The 7,358-nt window shown below is 40.6% G+C and overlaps 1 pseudogene; it reads left to right on the forward strand.

The window, feature by feature from the left end:
• The first annotated feature begins 5,808 nt into the window (after positions 1-5,808).
• On the forward strand, positions 5,809-6,067 carry LOC123391491 (annotated as a pseudogene).
• The last annotated feature ends 1,291 nt before the right edge of the window (positions 6,068-7,358 follow it).

The following is a 7,358-nucleotide window of genomic DNA, read 5'->3' on the forward strand; positions in this document are numbered from 1 at the left end:
TGTGGAAACTAGGAAGGAGTTGTAAAGAAATATCTGGGAAGATGGACACACTCTTATTTCTTGACCTAAGTTGTGGTTACACAGGCCTATACAAGTGCAAAAAAAAAAAAAAATCATCAGATGGTACCCTAAGATTGGCAAAAAGTATGTTTATAAATGATACCCACGTTTAAAAAATCAAATAGTAACTGTTACAGTGCAATGCGGGTAGTCATTATGATGCTGCCCGTCCAGCAGTTTTCTCTTCCTCATGCATACCAGAGGACTTTCACACACAGGTTTTGGGAAACCAAACTACATTGTCGTAAAGAGCATGAGCCCTGCTGAATGGCAGATCTAGGTTTACAGGCCAGCTCTACCACTTCCTGATGTGTGACTTTGACCGAGTCACATAAGCTTTCTGATCCTGAACTTTCCCGTCTGTAAAACCAAGCCCCATGGGGGGGAATTCAACCAGAAAATTAACAAAAGAACTTAGATTTCCTAGCACATTGTTAATGCTCAATAATATAGGTCACTATGACTGCCACTATTGTTGCTCAGCTGTTCTCCACTCCACTTCACCTGTAGAGAGAGAGAGACTAGAAGAGAGGAGGGTGGACAGAGGGAATGAGTAATGTCTATGAAGTCTCTTTCTCTTTTTTCCCTCCTAGCAGTCTCTGGTAGGCAAGTCTGAGGCTGATTGCTGCAGAGCACTTAGCTGACCGGACTTGATGGGATGACGGCCAGGCTGCCTGTCTGGCCTGCAGGCCCTCATAATATGCAGGGCTATGGTTGTGCCCCTGCATGCACCTAACCCAGAGAAAGTGTGGGGCTCTAGTGGGCTGATTAATGGCTCCCTCACCCGTAGCTCTCACAAGTCTGACCTGAATTCTTCACAGAGCCAGGTGCCTAAAGGCAAGAGGTGAGGCCTGCACATGTCTACCAGCCAGCTGCTTCCATAATAGAATATTGATCTCCACCAGGAGGGTGGCAAGCCCCACACCAGGCATTGGATGTTAAAGGCAAGACCTCTGTAGATGGCAAATCCATCAGCCATCAATTTGACATTAGCAAGCAATTACAGTGCAGTCCTGTTTTACCTCCACTTCGGGATATCAGGATGATTGTTTTAAGAGGAGAAAGAAAGGGAAAAAACAAAAATAAAAACAAAAAAACAGGGAAATAAAAAGCCTTATCAGTACACATTGCTCCTCTAGAATTCTTTTGGATGAGGGTGAGGCTAGATGCTACAGCAGAATGAGCACTGGACTTGAAGTCAGGAAAATTAGTGAGTCTATAACTAGAAACCACTGCCCATCAATGTCCTTCTCTGAGTCTTCTTGCCTTGGTTCTCAATCCTGGCTGCCTATGGGAGTTACCCGGTGAGCTTTTAAAACTCCTAGTACCAAGACTGCTCCAGAACAAGTATATCATAAACTCCAGGGAAGAGGCCCAGATACCATCAATCTTTAAGGCTCTCTGGACTTTTGATGTGCAGGTGAAAACTCTGAGGACATTCAAAGTGAGGTGGCTGACATCAGTGATCTTTAAGGCAGTGATTTCCAACCTTGCACACCCATGCAGGTCACCTGGAATCTTGTTCCAATGCAGATTCTGACTCAGTTGCTGTGACTTAGTACATCTAAGGCTCTGCATTTTTAATGAGCAACCAGGTGATACAGTTGTAGCTAGTCTTGGGACAATATTTTGAGTAATAAGACTCTAAGGTACTTCTTCTTGCAAACATTTGAAAAGTCTATAGCAGCATTATCCCATAGAACTCTCTGCAATGAATTAAATGCCTCCATTTGTGATGTCCCATGGTAATAGTAGCCACATGTAATTATTGAGCCCTTGAAATGTGGCTAGTGCAACTGAGGAACTCAATTTTTAGTTTCATTTAATTTTAATTAAATTTAAATAGCCACATATATCTAGCTGGTGCCATGAGACTAGAGTTTTAAAGCATGAAACATATGACAGGGTTAAGAAAGGATGTTTGTATCGTACATCCATGGGTAGGATCACATGTACTGCCATTCAGGAATAGATCCCAACTGATGGCAAAATGCTCTTCTCCTGGCTCAAATTAAACACAAAGTCTAAATTGATATGAATAGAATGTGTTGATGCTAGGTATAGCACAGAATGGAAGTGTCAGGAGATACAGCTGAAGAGGTGATCACTGTACTGGGCCTCCTAAAACAGACTGAGGAGTTTGGGCTTTAGCTCAAGGACAAAAACAAAAGTAGGACCAAGTTTTCGTGGCAGTCCAAAAGATGGAATTCTTGATATCACCCAGAACTTGCAGGGAAGGAAACTAGAGGAGGTAACATTTGGCATGTGCCAAAGAAAAAGGCAAAAAAGAGAAGGTGAAGAGCATTAAGTGTGTGGCAGAGAACAAGGAAAGTGAGACTTTAAGAAGCTTAGGGATGCATAACCTCAATACAGGGCAGAAAAGACATAATGCAATGGTGACTTTGCATCCTCTTATTTCAAAGGATAACACGCATTATTATTGAAAAAATTTGGGGGTTTTGTTTGTTTTTCATTTTTTGTTTTTTGTTTTGCTTTTTGGGTTGTTTTGTTTTGTTTTGTTTGAGGAGTGGTTCCAAACAGGATACAGTTATGGAGGTTGCACACTGCTCAACTCTAGGAACAGCTGTTAGCATAACTAAATGTAAGTGACATCCCCTGGAGTTGTATGATGTACATACTCTCCCCCATTTCTTTTTTTTTTTTTTTTTTTTTTTTTTTTTTCTATTAATGTGCTTTGGCTTCTAGTCAAGAAAATCCCCTGAGAATGGGAACTTCAGACAGGAGACATCTAAACAATGAGCCCTAATCCCTATAGCTTCAGTTTCCCAATCACCAAGTGGGATGAAGAATTACAGGTCTCTCACATGCCAGGTACTGTTCGGAGGCTTTAAATGTGACATCTTGTATTTCTAACAGCAGTGCTGTTTCTAACAACAGCAGTGTGAAAGAAAGCATTCCTGCATTTTTCCTCTTAGGAAATGGAGCTGAAACATTAAGATAGTGAAGGTAGAATCTGTTAGAGCCAGTTTAGTCACCTAATCTGGTCTAAGTCTTAGATCCATGCTCTGTCCACTACTTGATTACTCCCTATCAGTGTTAAGGGGAATCCATGAGTCAGTTTCAATATTTTACAACTCTACTGGAAATCACTTACTTGCTTGTGATTAGGACACATACATTCAAACATCACAGGGCTTTGATGTGGCTAAAATTGTATCAACTTACTGTGGCAACACTAGTATCTCACACTGATTAGAAACTTTCCTTGGCAACAGTATCTGCCTTAGATTCATTAGAAACTGAAACTAACTGCTTTAAAATTTTCATTTATTTGGCATCTTACCAAAATACAACTACCTGGGGGCAGAGTAATAAAAATGGAACCTTGGTGGTACACCTACAACATCCTGCCTACAATCACAATTATGTATGCACATCTCTATATCACCCAGTGGCTTTACCTATCACACACATGGTAGTTATGGCCAAGTCTCTTTCTGTTTCCTTTTTAACACTTCATAGCACCTAATTCTTACATACAGCTACCTGTGGGATTCTTTGGCCTCACTGTCCCATGGACCCTTTGGCCTTACTGTGCCCAACACCATACATATTTTCTCTTCTCACCTTCTTGTTTTTCCTCTTCGTGTGTCCTTTCTCACTGAATAGGACCACCACCAACATGGTCACCTAAGGCAAGAACCTGGGAGTAACCAGCTCTGACCCTCCCTCCCATTTACCTAGTCACCCCTAAATTTATCTGTTAAGATTAAGATCAGCTGCCTGTAAGAGAAAACCTAAACAAGAAACAAATAAGAATGATTACTTAAATAATCAGCTGTTTACCTCTTCCATAAAAGAGGTAGGACGTCTGACCCCCATAGGCAGGCATAATAGTCATCAGGGATCCAAAACCTCTCATTCTGCTCACCATATTAGCTGCAACTTCCAACCTAACATCACCTCACAACTCAAGAGAGCTCCTAGAGCACAACTATCATGCCCATGGTATAGGGTAGCAGAAGGAAAGGGCCATAGGGTAGAGTGAGAAGGGGAATTTCTAACAAATTTAATTACCTTAATCAGTCTTCCTCCAAATTTCACATTGCACTCCTGTTGATATTGCTTACCCATACCCTAGAGTTCTGAGAGACTAGTAAATATAGTCTTTTAGCTGGATGCCTGCTGTCCCATAACAATGAGATTATGCTACTAAGTCAGAGAGGGGGAACAGATGTGGGGACACAAATAGCTGTTTCTGCCATTCCAAGTATTACAGCTTCTAATCATTTTAGATTTAACATACCTGCCTGCTTCTCTACCTCACACCACCATTGTTCTAGTTGAGGCCCAACCCCAGAGGAACAACAAATTAAATGACAACTGGAAAAATTCACAGAGAGCAAGACAAACAATCTTTATCCAAGTTAGACTGGCTTTTTCCAATTTACCTTCATCCCCGACCCCCCCCCCCAAAAAAAAGCTTAGTTCAGAGGAAACAATGATGTAAGAAGGACTAATGTTTCTACCTGCCCCTCAGTTTAATAGCAAGAGATTCCACATGCCAGACAGGAAAGAGGGCGAGGAAGGAAAATGTGCATTATGTTAAATAATTGATGTTAATACCAACAACCAAGACAAACAATGGTGATAAATGACATAGAGAGAACCAAGGAAATTGTTCAGCTGTGATATCGTGATTTCAAGCAGCTTGACTCTGTAATCATCCAACATAGTTTCAACAGGAATTTCATCAGCGTCGACGCCCCTAAGCTGCCAGTCTTCAGGGTTTACTACAAGTGTGTGTCTTAGTAACATGAGCTGGCTTTCCATCCATCATCCAGTTCAAAAGGGCTGTCTCTCTGTCGTTATCTGGAGACAAAAATGAAACGTTATAGTGGGTTTTGTTCTTCTCCTCTACCTCTACATTCCCATAGAACTCTCTTTAACCTTTTTGTCCCCCTATCTAGCCCTGCCTGTGCCTGGCCTGTAGTATCCCCTGATATTATTATTGTACTAAACTAAACACAACCCTTGATTCCATGCATTATTAATTCTTATTTGTATTATGTAGTCAAATGAGCAGTCAGCAGGTCAAAGAATTCAACTCACCTGAGTCCACACTGCCCTTGTTCTAATATAGTCAACAAAGCAGAGAGCATTGTGTCGGCTTCCCAGGGTCAAGTCTAGGTACCATGAGGCTTAGGCCAACCAACTCACCTCCTATTTCTTTATCTGCTAAATGGGAATAAGAATATAGGTCTCACACTCTTTTTTTTTTTTTTGAGGAATAAATTGAAATAATCTATGTAAATTGGCAAGCACATTTTACAATTCTTAGAAAAGGGTAGTACACCTACCCTTGCCCCCAAATACACATAATTTTTCCAGATGGTATTTAAAATATTTTAGACCTTAAATGAAGCTAACTATAACATGATGAGAGTAATAACTACTGTTTATTGTGTTAAGTTACACACATCATCAGACTTAAACTTCACAACAAAGTTGAACGAGAGCATATCACTCTTTTAGAAAAGGGAGCTCAGGGTTGTCGAGGCCACAAGTGGAAGCATCTAGAACTAACCCTGTGTTTCTCTTACTAGAAACATTCGAGAGTGGCCAATAAGTTTGAGAATTTAGGCAAGACTGGGGAACATTTAAGTTCCCTTTCCAACTTGTATCCCAATTCTGGAATCTAATTTTTGTCACAAGAAACTATATTTCAGGTAAGGATTACTTAGTGCCAGGCCTTCTCATTGAGTTCTTTCTTCTCCTAGACAGGCCTCCTCTGCTGCAACCATGTTATGCCAGATCATCGGTCAGGCCAAGAAGCATCCGCGCTTGGTTCTCATCTTCATATTTATTGGGGCAGGTAGTACTGGAGCAGAGCGGTTCTTGCACCTGGTGTTGTTCATCCAGATGTCAGTTGGGATAGAAAGAATAACCCAGAAACCTGGAACAAACGGAGTCTCAATCACCAATCAAGTTCTACTCAGTGAATGTAGATTACAGCAAACTGAAGAAAGAAGGTCCAGACTTCTAAATGAAATGTTTCACTCTAAAGCTGCTTAGAATGAAGGTCTTACAGAAGTCATCTGCACAATTTATCACTTATGCAGGAAATATTTCCCCCCTAAATGCACAAAATCATGGTGGCGTATTGTGTTGGGGTTTACACTGAATAATAAATATCTAAAATTTGAGGGAAAAAAAAAAGAAACTATATTCCACAGTGTAGAGGTTAATGGCTCCCATGCAGATGCTAGAAGTATGGCATGGTAGAAACAGAATGGGCTTGGGAAACACTGTGTGTGTGTGTGTGTGTGTGTGTGTGTGTGTGTGTGTGTGTGTGATTTTCATATCCTGACTTAAATTTACATTTGAGAAGTGGGGAAAGAGAGAGTTGTAATAGAACAGAAGTGCGTCCATTTTTTGAACACTTACTTTGTGCCAGACATGGTACTAACATCTTTATCTCTATAACCTGCAAACCTACCAGAAAACCTGTGAAGTTGACTTAATATGATCTTCATTTTATGGTTGAGAAACAAGGTTTAGAGACATTGAACATATATCCACGGTTCAAAGACTGGTTTGTTAACACCAGAGCCTCCCCTCCTTTTTTGACAATATCTATGGGGAATTGAAATAAAATATTTGAGTGGCAGATTACAAAACATGGCCTACCTAACCCATTTTGGTGGTTTTAAAATATGTCCACCAATTCAATTATATTCCTCGCTTCAAATGGTGAAGGCTAGTTTCCCACCTTGAGCGTGGGCTATATCCGTAAGTCATTTCACACTGGGGGAAGATAGCTAACACGGTGTGATCGCACTGAAGCAGCCTTATGGAGATGTCCATGTGGTGAGAAATTGAGACTTTCTACCAACAACTGGCAAGGAACTGTGACCTTTCCCAATTGTTATGTGAGTGAGCTATCAAGAATCAAGCCAGGAAGTTTAAAACTACTCTTCTCTGTGGTTATCCATGATAGAAATGATAGAACCATTTCCCCTCAATCTACAGGAAATCATAATTGGAGAGAAAAACCCACCATCCTATAGCATAAAATACAAGTAGAGATGTCTTCCATGAAGAATCTGGCCATGTGTCACAGTGGAAACAGAGTGGACTCAGAGATCATGCAGTTCCATCTACCACCAGCACAATGCACACATGATATAACTCCTCTAAATATTGCCATTCTCATCTACAAAGTGGGGATAATAACTCCCAATTTACAAGGTGACCATAATGATTTTAAAAGATCATTTGTTGAGAACTTTATTCTTCAACAAACACTGAAAAATGTTTTGGGCACTATGTTCATT

This window comes from Mustela putorius, unplaced genomic scaffold (assembly GCF_011764305.1).
Source record: "Mustela putorius furo isolate JIRA1106 unplaced genomic scaffold, ASM1176430v1.1 tig00000228_pilon_pilon_pilon, whole genome shotgun sequence".
In the NCBI taxonomy this organism is placed as follows: Eukaryota; Metazoa; Chordata; class Mammalia; order Carnivora; family Mustelidae; genus Mustela; species Mustela putorius.